Below are 20307 nucleotides of genomic sequence, written 5' to 3' on the forward strand. Positions count from 1 at the left end.
ACTAAACATTTTATTTTGGCAAAAATGATTATTTTTAGGTTAGCCAAATATATTTTTAATCTTGTTATTTTAATTAAAATTAAGTACAGATTACTTTATAAAAATATGTAACTAAAATAATTTGCTTTCAAGTAAGTACCGATACACTATAAGAGGGGTTTTGCTGAATCTTTTGTAGACTAAACGTTTTATTTACGTATTATTTCTATTTAAATGTGCTTTACTTATTAATTATTTCGGGTTTCAATATTCTATTGAAGTTCTGTTTTTTGTTTTAAAAATTTAGATTTCTGTTTAACAACAAAACCGTTTGCCTGTGTCTACATTTGGTAATTAATAAATTAGCTATCTATTTTAGAAAGATAAATTGCCTTTGTTATTCATATGAAATACTTTACAAATATTTTCTCACTTTTCTTGAAATTTACATTGATATGTTCTGTAGATCAAAACGGTCGGTTTTTATGTTACATGGTCAGATTTATTATTAATTTTTTTTCGACAAAAATTTAGCCAAAATGTTTGTTCTAATTTCTTTTTCATTTTTTTTTACTTTTTTTTATTAAAAAAAGACTAGACTAATGAATAAATGAAAGCAATTTTTTAAATTCACTTGTATCTGTTAGCTAAAGAACATGGCTAACGGTACATAAACGAGTAATGATGTGGAGGCTTGCAATTATTTAATTTTACCTAATATTCGATTAATTATAACCACGCACGTAAACGTGATTATTGCACATATATATAAAAGTACACCACGTGCGTGCTTTTATAATTTTTCTTTTTTACTAAACATTGTTTTATTTTAATTTAAAGCAGAAATTTAAAAAATCGAATATTATAATTAACAATAAAAATGTAATGTCGCCGCGACCGTGTCACAGAAAGCGTACTTCCTTGCTACATAATATACCAAAGGTCTTGGGTTCGATTCCAAATTAGTATGTGAAGAATTTTCCACAATTAGATTGTAACTTCTTCAATAGCTAATTATTTTAAAGAAAAACAGCTGAACTACAAATTATTATAGATTATAGAAAAGATTAACGAGTGGTACATAAGGATGTAATGATATGATTTCATTATTTCTAAATTTATCTATCGTAGCCGATTACTACTTTACGCGCGCGCGCGCGCACACACACACAAAGAGAGATTTATTTTTTATTAATCTAACAAAAAGTAATGTTTGAAATTTAATCTATGTTTGTTCAGATTTTGTCTTACTTCGTTCTTATATAGTAATTAGCTGTTAACATTGAACAAAATATTTAACTGTGTCTCATTTTCATTTTGATAATATACTGTTATCGTAACACAGTTAGTAGAGATAGTACAGCAAATGACTAATGTACTGAAGGTTTCGGGATCGATTTTTAACTTGGACACCCCCAGATCACAAGGTATTCTTTTATTTCTTATATTTGTTAATATTTTATATTTTTTTGTTTAAAATTTTCAATTTGTTTTAATTCTTACTTTTTACTTTTTGCAGGGTTTTTATAATATGTCTCCTTTTTTATATTAATGTTAATATAAATATTAGTTAAGTTTTTTTTTAAATAATTTTTTATATGTAATCAAATATATTTTGATTACAATTCGAATCTTGGACCTCCAGATGAAATGCCGAGAGGCTACCACTCCGCTACGGTGATCAGAAGAGTGGTATGCTTAATTTATATCAGTATATTTTCTAAAACCTGGGTTCGATTTCTAAATGGTTTTTTAATTTAATTTTTTGATATTAATATATTTTTTTTGTTTTTAATAAACCTTTATTTTGCTATTTAACTGTTATTAATAAATAAAAATATTTACGCATAAAATGAATTTTAAATTATGTTTAACAGTTTATTGTAAGATTTATTTTAATCATTTATTTTATGTTTTAAATAGATCTCGAGTGTATATGTGAGGGTGCGCGCACGTGTGTTACGTAATTCATATAAAACTGTACCACAAGAACAGTAACATTAATCTGTATTGTTCAAGTTAAGAAGACGTGTATAACCGAAGATCACCAATTGTACGCGGAGATGAACGAACATACAGTATACAGTCTAACTCACCCGATCCAGTCGAGGGTTAAATTTACGTATCATAAATGTGTGTGTTGCTTTGTATAGACAAAATTAACGTCTTTATTTTAACATCTTGGTATGTATTTTTTTTTACATATTTTATTTGATCTATCTAATACATAATTATTAAAACATAAGGATTTTAATTAAAATACGTATATATTTAATTTTTAAGTGGTCACCTATGTTTCGTTTTTTAATTATATAGTTAATATAGAATGTAAAGTATTACGTTTTTGTATTATATTTTAAAAAGTAGTATTGAATAATTTGTTTAAAACCCCTCTCTCGCTCGGTCACTCTCTCTCACACTCTCTCTTTTTCATTCTTTCTTTCTTTCTCTCTCTCTCTCTGTGTGTCCTAATCCTTTATAAACATCAAATTATTGTTGATTTTTGTTTGATTGTTTTTTTTTGTATTTTTGTGTGAGTTTGCGTGCGCCCGCGCATGTTTGTGTATGTATATGTATTTTATTCTTCTGATAGTTAAACGAATTACTACAGTCAATTTGTATTTTTATTTGAAAATCCTTACCTACCGATTGATGTTTTTTCCATATGTTAGGGGTGATGAGGGAAGCTTAACTCCAGATTTTAATGTTATTCAAATGTTATTTTTTAATCGTTAACAAATGTGCCTAAATAAAATATGACCTTAATTAGGCGAATCTAATTAATTAGTTAGCGAATAATGTTTGTCACTAGATGTAATTCTGAAGGTAAAACGTAATAAAAAAGTTACTACGGGGGAATTTTAACTCGTTTTATTTCTATCGCGATTTTTCCGTTTTTCAAAATTTCATTGCTCATAATTAAAAGGCGAGAGCGTTGATCGACAGATAGTTTTGTCGATTGAAGGCCACGTTTGGAATATGTAAAACAAATTGTTAGGGATGTAGGATGTAGGGGGTATACCGAAATGAAACGACTAGCACTAGATAGGGAATCTTGGAGAGCTGCATCAAACCAGTCAAATGACTGAAGACAAAAAAAAAACGGTAGCATAAAATTATATTCATTTTCTATTGTAAACTATCGAATAGATTACCAGTTATTTATAACCATTAGTCGCTTCTGTGTCTCCTTTAAAGCAAAGTCTTTTGATATGTTGCGCTATCTCTCTCTCTCTCTCTCTCTCTCTCTCTCTCTCTCTCTGTGTATATATATATATATATATATATATATATATATATATATGTGTGTGTGTGTGTGTGTGTGAGGGATAAAAACAAAAAAAGAAAGGCTGATGTAGTATAGTTGTTAATTGTATTTTTATAAGTACATAAAAAACATGTCTGATGATATGGTCAAGAATAAAGTTAAACTCTGTGTTGTTTTGATGGTAATATTTAAAACAAAAAATGCTGTTTAGTCAATTTTCAAGGACAAAAATGAGTACGTGCTACATGAAATAAGATACACACACTATAGCTTATAATAAAAAAAAAACATACTGAAAGGAGTGAGGGAGTAAAATGAGAAAAGAATAAGCGGGGTATAGAAAGACGTGACTAAACTGGACACACGTTTAATCTTTTTAACTGTTTTACAGTAGCAATTGTTCAGCTTTGCGATGAAGAAATAAATCAACACTTGTTTTATATTATTTTAAAAGTTAGTTTACCCCTAGTACACGTATACATATAAATTATTTTTTATATTTCAAGCACAAATAACAATTGTGGTTTTATTGTAAGGGAAAATATTATTTTCTACTAAATAGTTGTATTTAAAAATAACATAATTGTGTTTCTATTTTAGTTCAGTTTAATCAAGAGCAATTCAGAAATAATATTATTTTTAAATAATCATACTAATATTTGGTAAAACTCATCACATTTACAATACGGTAAGCGTTTAATTAAATTGTTTACTTTTACGTATTTTTAACTGATAATTATTTTAAACAAACATAATCTATACTTCTAATCGTTTTTTTTTTAAGTAGGATTATCGCTTCGCTGATATTTATGGTAGAGTAGTAAAAACTCAGCCTTTCACCTAGAAGATCCAGGATCGAAAATCATTTAGGCATAGTATTTATTTTACAAACTACAAATTTCCTTCCCATATTCCCACACACAAACTTCTAACTAACGTAATGATTTAATTATCTTAAAAGAAAAAGGTGTCTGTTATAACAAGAACTTTCGTAATCGTTTTATTAGGTTATTAAATTGCCTGAGTGTTTTAATTATATGACAATTAAACTGTAATACGTAGATAATCCACCTTAAAAAATATTTATAAACTTTAGTATTTATTTTACTTACAGTTGTAATTTATATTTTTATTTTCTCAGAGAATATAAATTTATCCAATATTAAACTTACAATAGATTAAAATTTATTGTTAACCTACGTGAAAGTTACAAACATGATTTTTACGAAACATACGTAGTTAAATAATATTAATAAATAAAATAATAAACTTAAATATTATCTTACCTAAAAACTGTACAATTTTGTAATTGTACAGTGTAAGGTACAGATGTACAGTGTAATTGTACAGATTACAATTTTGTAATCTATTTTTATTGTTAAAAATAGATTATCAGTAAATCAAGTAAATATTTACGCACGGATTTAACTTCCTCTTTCAACAGAAATCAGTAGTTGACTCCTAAAACCATACTAAGCTAATTTGAATTTTTCGAATTTCTTCACTGCAAATGTTTTAATAAAATGATTTTATGAATTATTTATTCTAAGGTATTTAATTTAAATTTAAAAAAAAGAAAATAATTTATAACCAAATTAATTTTATATTTACCAATTTTCATTATATTAATTGATGAAATAATAATATCTTTTCCGTCTTAGAGAACATAAAATATAGCGAGTAAACTCTTAATATCGTCGACCAGCCAAAAACAAAGAAAAGTAATAAAGTTGTTTGTAAAACTTATAATGTCGTGCCAATTAAGAGACATTTCTCAGTCTCATCAAAATCGGTTACTATTATGCATATCGTTTGTATGGTAACTGAAGAATTTTCTAGAAAGGAAATCCACACAGTTTAGGAAATTATTTTAAATTTATGAACATTTGATTTAATTTATTGTATACAACTTTTTTTTTTTTTAATATATCGGTTTAAAATTAAACATTTCTTTTTTTTCATTTATAGTTTAATGAAAACTAAATTAAAATTTCAACATGATTTTTAAAAGTACCTTGCTACAATTTATATGATGCACTTTTTTTAGATGAAATCTCGTGTTTTAATGATATTTTTAAATTTTAAATCTATTCTAGTTATTTAATAATCTTCCAGTTTACAAATTTTTTTTATTCAAAATAAGAAGGGTGTTTTAATTTTTTTTTTCTTTGATGTTGATATATCAATATCGCGAAATTTTTATAAAATTAATTCATCAGTTTTATAAATGAACTAAAATAATTTTATAAAGGTAAAATTTATAAAATTTATAAAAAAATAAAAAGTAGAATAAAAATCTCGGAGGGTGTGAAAAAGAAATAAACCGAATGGCTTTACTTTACAGTATTAAACATTTGTAAATTATTATTATTGTTAAACGTGCTTTATGCAGCCGCGCGTTCGAGACGGCAGTTGTGTAGTTTAACCTTGAAACAGTTGTACGTCTCATAGCAACTGGAGTAGTAGACAGCGCGTCGGCGAGCAGTTTTGTCTACGATAGCGCAGTGTAATTTGTAAAATTATCTCTCAATAAATAAAACGAATATTTATAACCATTTCTTTTTTTTTAATTTATTTTAATCGTATTGACAACATACAAAGTATATATATATTTGCTCCATTCCTCGGGCCATCCGTTATGTATTTGCTTCACAAGATGAGATGAAATTATAATTTTGTAGCGTGTAAAAATGCCATGCCTAACCGGGATTCGAACCCGGGACCTCCGGACAAAAGGCTAAGACACTATCACTCGCGCCACGGAGGCCGACAAACGTCAGTTACTATTCACCCAATTTTATTTAGGTTATGATTTTTAATTTTTCATGTTATGAATTTTGATAATAATGTAAGATAACGTAACCGGAAATCGAACCCAGAATTCTTTACTATACAAAAAGAACGTTAATTCAGATGCAACGTCACTCTGACTGGTTTAACAATACATACGAGTAAGTTAATAAAACATTGTGTGTGTGTGTGTGTGAGCGCGCGCCCCTCCATTATTCTTTAATTACGCAACAGTCTTAAAACTTGAAATTTTTTGTACATCACGAATTCATTCTTTTGATTTCATTGACCCAAAAAATGTACGGGAAGAGTATTTTTTTACAAAAAATTTACTGCATTAGAAATTAAATCAATTGACACGCTTCACTAACAGTCAACACATAATACGTATTAAAATGGTAACAGGATACAATTTTCTTGTTTTTTTTGTTTTTTTTATTACTACCGTTCTGGTTGACAAAACAATGTACACTTCATTTTACTTTATCAGATTAAATGTATCACAAAATTGATTTATATCCAAAAGGTTCTGGATCCGAATCCCGTTAATTTTTTACGTACGAAAATATTTATCTACCTCACTGTCATAATTAAAAAAAAAAAAATTGATGTGGGACACCACATAACTTCCTTGTATGCCTATTAAATTACATATACACATTTTTTGCTTCATTTGGTATAAACTTATTTCATTTGAAAGTGAAATACGATCCTCTAATTCTTTAATAAAGAATTTTTTGATTTTTTTTTCTTCATATTATTGAATTATTATTTATTGTAATTTTTTTACAATCACAGGTTAATAAATTAAATTATATTTACACGTTTTTTTTAAATGAAAAAGTATGTAATTTTATTTCATAAAAATTCATGATATTTTTTTTTCTTTTTGGTTATTACTGAATTATTATTCATAGTAAAAGTTTTTTTACAATGAGAGTTTAATAAATTAATAAATCAACATATTTAAATAAAAGAAGTTAAAAAAAGGAGATGAAGTCTGATTCAAACCGATGTGCCTTCTCCTTGTAAAATCCAAATATTTCATTAAACTTTTACTTGGCTATAACTCTGGAACCAATGAAAATAAGTACCATATATGATATATCGTTGAAAAGCTCTCAATCAGGGCTTATTACTGCAGTTAAGAAATAGTGGGCTTTTTTGGACACTTTTGGTTCAATCGATTGCAATAAAAGGAGGAGTGCACAACTAGATGTTACAACAGTCCTAAATCCAAAATTTAAACATACTACGGTTAATAGTTTTTAAGTAATGCGAGATACATACATAAGTACAGAGGTCACGCCGAAACTGTCAAATGGATTCAGGGATGGTCAAAATGAATATTTTGGTTGAAATCTGAAAAGCGAAATTTTTCGCGATCACAATACTTCCTTTACTTCGTACAAGGAAGTAAAAAAGGTCTGAAATACTCCTTACCTGTGCATGTGTTCCCACGCTCGGTATGAGGTAAAAAGACAGTAATATTATTTTTCGCTTAAGATGCAGTCTAGTACTACAATTAGTTACCCAACGTAACTTCGCACGGGCGTTGCTCTATGTTCAACCCTGCGGCACAGTCATGCACCCTTTATGCATAATCATATCTCGGATAATTATAACAATAAAAAAATATTACAATTTAAGTACAGTTTATTATTTTTTAATTTTAATGAAATGAAAATAATAAATAATAATTTTTTAAGACGTTAAAAAATTATATGCACCAGTCCCCATAAAATACTATTGGTGGAGAAGATCATTAATTTTGTAAGTTTAATTAATTTTTAGTAAAATGACTATAAAACTTTTATGATTTCCAAATTACTTTCATATAATCTTTATTTTTATGAAGGAACAGTTTGAGAGTGTAATTGCAGAAAAACGTTTTTGTGAACAAAACAGTCGAAGAATCGATAACTATTTAAATTAACGGGTTGGCTAATTAGCTTTATTTTTTGTTACGAGTTAATAATTAGTAAATGAATAAAATATAATGAAAAAATGTCGGCCTATATCTACCGCAAATATAAAACAGAATAACATTTCCTGAATGAACTGAGGAAACACACACGACGGAAAGAACGGTAGAATCAGTGGAGAGTTCTGGGTTTAATCCCGGTAAGATTTGGTATTTTTCATACGCTTTAAATCTATGAATTGAGAAGGTAAAATTGATTAAGTGAAATGCTAGCGCATTACGTCATTATTTACCATCGGCTGTGAAATTACGTAACTAATAACTTCGTTACAAATACACTCTTGGTTAAATCCGAGTCTTGGTTCAACAAACAATATTTTAATATTTATCTATCTCTTAGATTTGTCACCGCTTTTAAGTCGAAAAATGTTTTAGATATGGAGGTCTGAATAATCGACGTTTTAATGAACATCAATCTCAGATTATATTTTTTAATTTGATTCAGAATTAATTTCTGTTTTTTGTTATAAGAAAATCTCTGGTAACTCGAGTACAACCGTATTGCAAATGGAAAATATAACATCAACTTTAAATATTGTTGGAAATTTATTTATTTTTTTTATATTTTTTTTATAAAAAATAGTAAAATGATAATATAATGATTCGTTATTAAATTAAGAAAAATAATTATAAAAATTTTACCATAAGTAATAAAAATTTTTTTTTATTCATTTCCTTACTGGATAGCTTGTTGGAAGATTTATTCTATGAAAATGAATTGAATAAGATATAAGACAAATGCAACGCAGCGATTTATCTGATACCCAACTTTGACGAGTACTCTGGCAAGGGAGGAACAAAATCAGTTTAAATGGCAACATAGCGTCTGTCATAGCATCAGTAAATGTTAGAACTGTGTTATTAATACAACTCCCTATTAACAGACAATACTGTCTATACTGTCCCTATACAGACAATAATGTCTGTACGTTAACCTAAGCGAACGGGTGTCTTACATAATTTTGGAGTAATTTTCAGTTTAAGTAAACCTTATTATCTCTTTATAAATAATATATTAATTAAATTATTTATTTATTTGTATAATCACACTTGCGCGCACAATTTTAATTATATATATTGAAATGTATTACTCTGTATAAATTTATTTTTTTCTCATTCAAATTTGTTATAGCAAAACCTTTGTAATTACAAAAATAAAAACTGATAGAATGTTCTAAATTTTTTTTGTATAAACTTCGTTAAAATTTTATTGGTAGCTCCGTTCCTTTATATATATATAATTTAAATAAAAACTACTACCAAAGCCGATAAATTTGAAAAATATATTTATACAAATTTATTAAAATGTTATATCTTGCTTCCTTTCCAAGCAAAAATTAGTTGCTTTTTTGTGTTATTCCTAAGTATATATTGATTTATAAATAATTAACGACACGAACTGATATCGGCGGACAAATGGTAAATTATCTGGGAGTTGAACCCAGGAGCCTCAGTAATCAGTATATTTTTAATAACGATACAGATACGAATTTTTTTCTTGCTAGTATGCTTCACTCTTCTTGCTAGTATGTTTCAGACTTAAAACATGTAAAATTACATGTTTAAAAACTTTCTTTTTACACAGAAATACACTTTGCTTATATCACGTACTGTTAAATTTGATATACGATGGACGTATTTTACTTCTTTGGTTAATTAATGGTCAAATAACCCAAAGTATAACCAAATATTTAACTTGTTTCGTTTTATTTGCTTTTTTTATATTGTTTTGCTACTATTTAGAACTATTTGGATACATTATTAAGAGATAAATACTGTAAATTATTTTTACAAAATAAATTTAATTTATTAATTTATTTTGTAAAAATAAATGAATTTAATCTCGAGTCTAACATTTTTAACCTGATAAATAATTTGAATAGTACAAACAAAGAATAAAGCAATTGCAAATTTTCATTTCAGAAATTGTAATAATATTAACGAAAAAATAAAACTTACTTTAATCATAATATCTCATTAAAAAGTAAACTGGATACATTAACAAGTGAATCAGTTAGGTTTAAACAACAATATCGACTAGAGGCACTGTAGTATTGAGTAATACTCTACCGACAATTCCCCGCCAATAAGTACAAAACTGGTTAGATTTCGTAACGTTTTTTTGTACAGTCATCATGTTTTTCTGACATCGACATACATCATCAACAACCTCTACTTATAAACAACAAAGCGTCATCAAAAATTACTCCATGTAAAATTTGGTCCGCAAACTGTTTCATTCACGATCAGTTTTTTTTTTTTTTTTAACAACAGACCATCCGTTATATGTTGTCTAATATTAAACTATTTTATTTTTTTTATTATAATTTATTATCAGTCTTGACAAACTTATAATTACACAAAATATTAAAGAGAATAACTTTTCACTTAAACTATGAATGTACGTATTACTATAACAGCCAACCATACACAAAGGAGCTTATAACGAGATTTTCACTTATTTATTTATTTATATCATCTAATAATCAGTTTATATTCGTAATCAAACTCAATATACAGAGTGATTCAGGAGGATAGGGCAATACTTTGACAACTCATTCTAGAGGCTAAAAATAAAAAGTTCATATAAACATAGGTCCGAAAACGTTTCGTTAGCAAGTTACCAGGCGCCGGCCAGGCAGCGCGGCAAGGAACTTTTATCATCACGCATTACTAAAACAAATATTCATATCTACTTATCTTATATAATGTATTAATTTGAATTGAACATATTAATATCGATTTATTTTTTCTCTAATTATGAAATTAATTTTTTGAGTGTAAAAATATTGAGCCAGATTGGGACTCGAAGCGAGACCCCTTTTGTAACATACTTTTATTTTCAAACGGTTTTTTTTAAACACAAGAGTCAACACTATAATTTATTTATTAATCTATCGTATTTTTGCGTTTTGAAATTTGATTAATGATTAAATATTTTCATCAAAATAAGTACAGCGTACTGTGAAAATAATATTTGCGGAACAGTCGATTATCCGGTTCTTCATACCTAATTATTTTCTAATGCAATTAGAAGAATTATATATATTTTTTCTATTCAAGTATTTTACAAAAATAATTATTTTTTAAATGTCATTACCTGATATAATCGTAGTACTTAGTAATTTAATATATTATTGCATATTCCTCTTCAGTGATTTTAAGCTTTCTATCTATCATTGAGGAATTTTTTCATACTTATCGCATGAAACTTTATATATTTTCAAATACGGTTATAAAGAGTTCCTAGGCTGTAAAATCATTACTTAATACCATTCACAGGTAGCAGTTAACAGCTTGGAAAGCAACATAGTATACCTGATTACTTTTTTATAGTTATAATTTATTTTTCTCAGAAAACCATTACACTTCATTTAAGATAATGCAATTCTAATTGAAAATAAAATCTAAAGCAAAATTAAACCATTTTTTGTGAAAAAGTTATTTATTAGATTTAAAAAATACATTTTTAAATAAATTGTATTGAAAATAGATTAAAAGTATTATAATGTAAAAAACTATTAATTCGAAAATTAAAACTAATGAATGCAGATAAATTTTTTTTTTTGTCTTCAGTCATTTGACTGGTTTGATGCAGCTCTCCAAGATTCCCTATCTAGTGCTAGTCGTTTCATTTCAGTATACCCTCTACATCCTACATCCCTAACAATTTGTTTTACATATTCCAAACGTGGCCTGCCTACACAATTTTTCCCTTCTACCTGTCCTTCCAAAATTAAAGCGACTATTCCAGGATGCCTTAGTATGTGGCCTATAAGTCTGTCTCTTCTTTTAACTATATTTTTCCAAATGCTTCTTTCTTCATCTATTTGCCGCAATACCTCCTCATTTGTCACTTTATCCACCCATCTGATTTTTAACATTCTCCTATAGCACCACATTTCAAAAGCTTCTAACCTTTTCTTCTCAGATACTCCGATTGTCCAAGTTTCACTTCCATATAAAGCGACACTCCAAACATACACTTTCAAAAATCTTTTCCTGACATTTAAATTAATTTTTGATGTAAACAACTTATATTTCTTACTGAAGGCTCGTTTAGCTTGTGCTATTCGGCATTTTATATCGCTCCTGCTTCGTCCATCTTTAGTAATTCTACTTCCCAAATAACAAAATTCTTCTACCTCCATAATCTTTTCTCCTCCTATTTTCACATTCAGCGGTCCATCTTTGTTATTTCTACTACATTTCATTACTTTTGTTTTGTTCTTGTTTATTTTCATGCGATAGTTCTTGCGTAGGACTTCATCTATGCCGTTCATTGTTTCTTCTAAATCCTTTTTATTCTCGGCTAGAATTACTATATCATCAGCAAATCGTAGCATCTTTATCTTTTCACCTTGTACTGTTACTCCGAATCTAAATTGTTCTTTAACATCATTAACTGCTAGTTCCATGTAAAGATTAAAAAGTAACGGAGATAGAGAACATCCTTGTCGGACTCCCTTTCTTATTATGGCTTCTTTCTTATGTTCTTCAATTGCTACTGTTGCTGTTTGGTTCCTGTACATGTTAGCAATTGTTCTTCTATCTCTGTATTTGAACCCTAATTTTTTAAAAATGCTGAACATTTTATTCCAGTCTACGTTATCGAATGCCTTTTCTAGGTCTATAAACGCCAAGTATGTTGGTTTGTTTTTCTTTAATCTTCCTTCTACTATTAATCTGAGGCCTAAAATTGCTTCCCTTGTCCCTATACTTTTCCTGAAACCAAATTGGTCTTCTCCTAACACTTCCTCCACTCTCCTCTCAATTCTTCTGTATAGAATTCTAGTTAAGATTTTTGATGCATGACTAGTTAAACTAATTGTTCTGTATTCTTCACATTTATCTGCCCCTGATTTCTTTGGTATCATTACTATAACACTTTTTTTGAAGTCTGACGGAAATTCCCCTTTTTCATAAATATTACACACCAGTTTGTATAATCTATCAATCGCCTCCTCCCCTGCACTGCACAGTAATTCTACAGGTATTCCGTGTATTCCAGGAGTCTTTCTGCCATTTAAATCTTTTCATGCTCTCTTAAATTCAGATCTCAGTATTGTTTCTCCCATTTCATCCTCCTCAACTTCCTCTTCTTCCTCTATAAAACCATTTTCTAATTCATTTCCTCCGTATAACTCTTCAATATATTCCACCCATCTATCGACTTTACCTTTCGTATTATATATAGGTGTACCATCTTTGTTTAACACATTATTAGATTTTAATTTATGTACCCCAAAATTTTCCTTAACTTTCCTGTATGCTCCGTCTATTTTACCAATGTTCATTTCTCTTTCCACTTCTGAACACTTTTCTTTAATCCACTCTTCTTTCGCCAGTTTGCACTTCCTGTTTATAGCATTTCTTAATTGCCGATAGTTCCTTTTACTTTCTTCATCACTAGCATTCTTATATTTTCTACGTTCATCCATCAGCTGCAATATATCGTCTGAAACCCAAGGTTTTCTACCAGTTCTCTTTATTCCGCCTAAGTTCGCTTCTGCTGATTTAAGAATTTCCTTTTTAACATTCTCCCATTCTTCTTCTACATTTTCTATCTTATCTTTTTTACTCAGACCTCTAGCGATGTCCTCCTCAAAAATCTTCTTTACCTCCTCTTCCTCAAGCTTCTCTAAATTCCACCGATTCATCTGACACCTTTTCTTCAGGTTTTTAAACCCCAATCTACATTTCATTATCACCAAATTATGGTCGCTATCAATGTCTGCTCCAGGGTAAGTTTTGCAGTCCACGAGTTGATTTCTAAATCTTTGCTTAACCATGATATAATCTATCTGATACCTTGCAGTATCGCCTGGCTTTTTCCAAGTGTATATTCTTCTATTATGATTTTTAAATTGGGTGTTGGCAATTACTAAATTATACTTCGTGCAAAACTCTATAAGTCGGTCCCCTCTTTCATTCCTTTTGCCCAGCCCGTATTCACCCACTATATTTCCTTCCTTGCCTTTTCCAATGCTTGCATTCCAATCTCCAACTATTATTAAATTTTCATCTCCTTTTACGTGTTTAATTGCTTCATCAATCTCTTCGTATACACATTCTACCTCATCATCATCATGGGCGCTTGTAGGCATATAGACGTTAACAATCGTTGTCGGTTTAGGTTTTGAATTTATCCTTATTACAATGACTCTATCGCTATGCGTCTTGAAATACTCCACTCTCCTCCCTATTTTCTTGTTCATCACGAAACCTACTCCTGCCTGCCCATTATTTGACGCTGAGTTAATTACTCTAAAGTCACCCGACCAAAAGTCGCCTTCCTCTTCCCACCGAACCTCACTAATTCCTACTATATCCACGTTTACCCTATCCATTTCCCTTTTTAAATTCTCTAGCCTACCAACCTTTTTTAAGCTTCTAACATTCCACGCTCCGACTCGTAGAATGTTATTTTTAACTTTTCTGGTGACCCCTTCCTTAGTAGTCCCCACCCGAAGATCCGAACGGGGGACTATTTTACCTCCGGAATATTTTACCAAGGAAGGCGCCTCCATTATTGCTTTTGAAAATGCAGAGCCACATTTTCTTGGAAAAAAAAAAACAGCTGTAGTTTTCCATTGCTTTCAGCTGCGCAGTACTCAGAGGACTGAGTGATGTTGATACGGCCGTTTAAGTCGTCCTGACTCACGCCCCTAACAACTACTGAAAGAGCTGCTGCCCTCTTTCAGGAATCATTCCTTAGTCTGGCTCTCAACAGATACCTCTCCGATATGGTTGCACCTTCGGTCCAGCTATTCTGTATCCCTGAGCACTCAAGCCCCCTCACCAACGGCAAGGTCTCATGATTCATAGAGGAGGGCAGATAAATATGGAAGTAATAATAAAAAAAACCTAACATTAAAAAAATAAAGAGGTTGCTTCTGAACAATGATGGAGTGGAAGAAAACAAATTTACTTCCTTTGATAACTTTGTACGTAGTGGCGATTGTCGGAGGAAGTGTGTACAGAGAGTGGAACAATATAGCTTAATTGCTGTGTGTGTGTGTGTGTGTGTGTGTGTGTGTGCGCCCGCGCGCATCACTCTCATTCTTGTTCGTCAAAACAATTCTTGTCAGTTCGTCAAAATGTGTGTTACGTTGATGAAAAATTACACTTGTTTATAATATTATTAGCTGCTTCCATTATATAAAACAATGTTGTGAAAATAAACAAAATTTACAAAGTATATTAGCTAATACTGTATTTTTTGTTTTGATAACTTATTAATTTAATATAAGTGTTATTAATGAATAACGTTGTCATAGTTAGTAAATATGTATTTCTTTACCATCTATAGTGACGTTTTTAAAACGGCATAAAATTTTGTTTACTTGAATGTTTGTAATTAGCCTATTCAGTATATTAGCAGTATTTTATATGAATCTAATATAAACAACCGTTCAGAGAAGAATTTTACATGTAAAGTAGGTAAGTTCTTTCAGTAATAATATTTAATATTAAGAAAAATAGTATACAATTAAATAATGTGATTTGCATGTTTGTTAATATTAATTACAAGGTTTATCGGAATACTTAAGAATTATCGGAATTGAATGAACTAAATGCACACTTTGTAAGGTTTTAAAAAATTATTATATTTAAGCTTAAACAAATATATTTTAATTTAAATTAAATAAAGTTTATACAGATTACTTAATAAAAATATATAATAAAAATAATTTGCTTTCAAGTAAGTACTGATATACTGTTCTGATTTTGTTTAAAAAAAACTTAGGTTTCTATTAATAACAAAATCTTTTGCCTGTGTCTGCATTTGGTGATTAATAAATTAGCTACCTATTTTAGAAATTACCTTTATAGTTCAGTATGAAATGCTTTACAAATATTTTCTCACTTTTTTCAAACTTACATTGATGGGATAAGAATTGTCGGCTTTATGTTAGCTGGTCAGATTTATTATTAACTCTTTTATTCAACAAAAATTTATCCAAAAGTTTTGTTCAGATTCTTTTTTCATTTTTATTTTTTATTAACAATTCTACAACATAATAAATGAAAGCAACTTTGAAAATTCACCTGTATGTGTTAGCTAAAGAATTAGATGGATATTAATGTTATTTTAATTTGTAAAGGAAGGTCTTTTGGTGGTATTATTGTTTGTTTTTACAAATAAATAAGGAGAACCGTTTTCATTTTTATTTAATAAAGAATTACATGATGAAGATACTTTTCTTTTTTGTTGCTTAATTACTTAATTGTTATTTATTAATACTAAAATCTAAATTTTTTACATTTATACAGCCTGAAATAATTCTGATATTCATAATATTTCACATAACAATTACAAAGAATTATTTGGGAAACTTAAGCTAAAAAATAATATTTGTTTTTACTTTCCTGAGGGCCTTAGTTCATGCCTTGGTGGTAATCTGTTTTCTTCATTTCTGTACATTTATTTTCTTAAGAAAATAAATTTTATCAAGATACAGGTTTTTCATCTTCTTATTTCTTGCTAACGATCTTTTTTTCATCGGATAGCATTTTTTATAGCTCTACAAACATTTTAAATAAAAAATCTGACTTTAAATAAATACACTCTAAAATGAGAAAAAGATCTTTCTCTTTAATCTTTAAAGTCTATTTAAATCTTAGCAAATATTAAATTTAATCTTGCCAAATCTTAGATCAATAAGAATTAGTTCATAAAAATGGTTTATTTGTATAGTGTTCCATACAACTGACTCAAAATTTAAACTGTTTAATTTTTATGTTAAACAAATAGGCCGTCTAACATTTTTTTTTTTTTTTTTAAGTATGAGGAATTGGCATTGATATTTAATTTAATGGTACGCCTGTATTTAAACTATTCTAGTGAAAGACCATTATTGAAGAATTAAACATTTTTTTATTAATAATATTTATTTGTATCTTCCAATATTTTAATGGGTCTTAAGCCAAAATTTATGATAATTTATTTTCTTTACATTCTTTACTTCATTTTATTTTCTATCTATAAGCATAATAAGAGTTCATAATAAAGTACTATGTCATCTGTTTTGGGAAAATAACAGCGCTCCAAAATATTATTAATGATAATATATTTATTTTTGGTAAAAATGCACACTTTGTACATATGATTTTACTTTCTACATACAATAAAATAAAGAAACAAGACTCCAAAAAATGACCTTCATGACTGAATGGTTGTCTCCAACTGGAAAGTGCTGGGTTTGAATCCCAGTCATACTTGGCGTTTTTCATAAGCTACAAAATCATTTCTTTAAAGAAAACAAGGGTGATACCTGCAATTGTAACTCTTAACCTGAAACTGTTTACTCTTCTATTATGGTACTAAATACTTTGTTATATCGTTGATACAAAATTAATTCCATACAATGCCATATGGTTTTTAAGCATTCAAGCCCGTCTTTCAGTGCTTTGAATCTGTTTTTTTCCGTACTAAATTTTTCTCCTTCCTACAATTCTAGTTTTCTTGTTGCTTGAAAAGCTTGAGTTTGAATAATTAATCCTGAACTAATATATTTTTGATTCATGCGCTCATAAACCGTTCCCAAACAGGCATAGTTAAGTTCATCATTATTGAAAGTTATATTTTACTTGCCTTCATTTTCTTTTCAATCGTTCAAATGATTTTTTATAGATTAGATTTACGTTTACATTTTTCTGTAGTTATGTTAAAAAAATTAAAGTAATTTGATTTTTAGTAATCTTAGAATATTGTACATCGATAATTATTGCATACTGATTTTCCTCTTAAGTCTGTTAAACTTATTTCTAGGCAGTTTATTGAAAGTAAAAATCCTTAATAGTAGTATTAGGAGTAAAATCATTAATATTAAAAAAGTACTTTCACAATTGGTGAATCAAAAAAAAATTTACCATCTTACATAAATCATAAGAATTAAATATTTAAGTAAGTCATAAAGAATAAATAGAGTATAATGGAGTTTATCTTAAACATTTGAGTAAGTAAGATATATTTGTTATTAGTAACAAGATCTTTTATAGCGGTTTAAAGTAGGTTCAGGTTCATTTTTTACCAATGGTTTTACACTGTTACAGTTTAACAATGTAGTCATAATATATACTTTTTTTATGAGAAGACATACAGTAAGAAGTGACTAATTTTTGTGAATAAAATTAAATAAGTTTTATGTTTATCAGTTTACTGTAATACTGGTGGATGACTTTTGCAGAAAAGTTAAGTAATAGCACTGCTGGTGGAAATGACTGTCAGCTAAATGATGGTCAGCTATATGGCAATCTCCTATATTAATGTGCTTCGATGGAAGTATGTCTAGCCAAAGTGAAGCCACTTGGCTCGTGCTCAGGGGCTTTTGAACTTCAATAATAAGTTAATTATTACAAAATCTGTTGCCAACAAACAAAAGAGGTTTGCCAATTACTTTGTCTAAGTAAGAGTAATTAATATGTATAGTCAAAGTTATCAGATGCGAGGGGCCTGGAGGACTTTCGAGCATCTGGTCTGAATAATTAATAGCATAGTTTTTGATATTTATTTTGTATCTTTACAATTGTTAATATTACAAAAGAAAGGTGGATATTGTCTACCTATGTTATATGAAAGATTTATTCATTGATTCTTATTGTTTACTCATATCATATTATTTACATTTAAATTTGGGCTCCTTGCGGATATACTCGGCTCCTGACGATTCAGCGGCTCCATATACAGTATTTAAGCAAGCTCCTTACTTCATTCTGTCAACAGAAGAAGAAAAAGAACAAAGAACCACAACGTGACTCACCGCCACCAACTGGAGTACGGTAGAAGATCCCATCAGAGAAGCAGTAGGAAGGGCAGCCAGAAAAGAAGGAGTTCTTTAATTCTCTTTACCAACTATCCACCTTCCTTTCCAAACCTACAAATTTGCTTCAGCCAGCACATGCTACTCCCTCCGGAGAAGGGAGCGCATTGCTTCCTCCAAAAACTAGGGCTCCTGGTAGGCATATTCCTGCTAGCTGGAAAGGGGTTAGCACCGAAAGGACTTTAGCGGATGGACTGAAGGGGAATTACGCCAGGAGTATGAGGCTCATACACACTTAGTCCCTCATGATCAGCTCGGTAAATCGTTTCACACTGGTCTATAGGATTGGAACGCAAATACCAAATTCATCCATAAATAAAACATGAAAATTTATAACCGCCACCAAACAACCAATAATCTGCTCGATAAAAGAAAGACCTGCAACAAGAGACTTTGTCCAGGTTCTGCAATTAGTAGAGAGACAATATAAACACCCGTCACCCTTGCATTCTGTTCTGTTTCCGGTAGTCCTGTTCCAGTCTCTGACTAAGACTTATTTCAGTCAATACATTTATGGATACAATAATTTGTATAAAGATTCAGATGTATAGGAATAACTACGTAAGACTCAATTTGTTTAAATGAATCAGCACCAATTTTTGATATACATTTTTATTTGTAAGATCCAAATATCTTATTAATTAAAATTATATCTGGCTATAATAAGTACTGCTTATGATACATATCGTTGAAAAGCACTCGACAAGGGCTTATTACTGCAGTTAAGAAAAAGTCCAAAATCCAAATGTTTTGGTTTTTGGGCTTTTTTGGCCCAGTCAATTGTAATCAAAATGGGAGGTGGGGTAATTGTAATCAACTGGATTCAGGGGTGGTCAAAATGGATATTTCTGTTGAAATTTGAAAACAGAAGTTTTTCACGATTACGATACTTCACTTCATACAAGGAAATTTTTCTGTAGATATTTAGTAACTCTTTTATATAATTTACTTATAACCCAAATAAATGTCATAATTAATGACCAAAATGTACATATGACTAATAATAATGAAATAACTAACTATTTTAATGATTATTTTGTAAGTGTTAATGAAGAAGTTGTGACCAAGATTATTAAGTATTCATCAATCAATTTATCTAACAGTGAAAATAAAAAAAAAGCATGAAGTAGTGTATTATAAAACCAGTATCTGCCAATGAGATGTTCTCATTATTTTACAATTAAAAAAATATATATACTGGATACATGGTATATATGAAAGTGCATTGAAGTTGATTCTGCTATATTGCTAAACTGCTGGTGTATATAATCTTATTTTCAAAGTTGTTAATGTCTAACTCATTTTAAATTAGCTTAAATAACTCCTGTTTTAAAATTTTGAAATCATTAACTTGCTACTAATTACAGATCAATCTCTTTATTCTCTAATTTCACTAAAATATTTAAAAACATTATTGCATAGCACAATTGTTACATTTTTGGATAAACACAGTATAATTT

This window comes from Lycorma delicatula, chromosome 12 (genome assembly GCF_047948215.1).
Source record: "Lycorma delicatula isolate Av1 chromosome 12, ASM4794821v1, whole genome shotgun sequence".
In the NCBI taxonomy this organism is placed as follows: domain Eukaryota; kingdom Metazoa; phylum Arthropoda; class Insecta; order Hemiptera; family Fulgoridae; genus Lycorma; species Lycorma delicatula.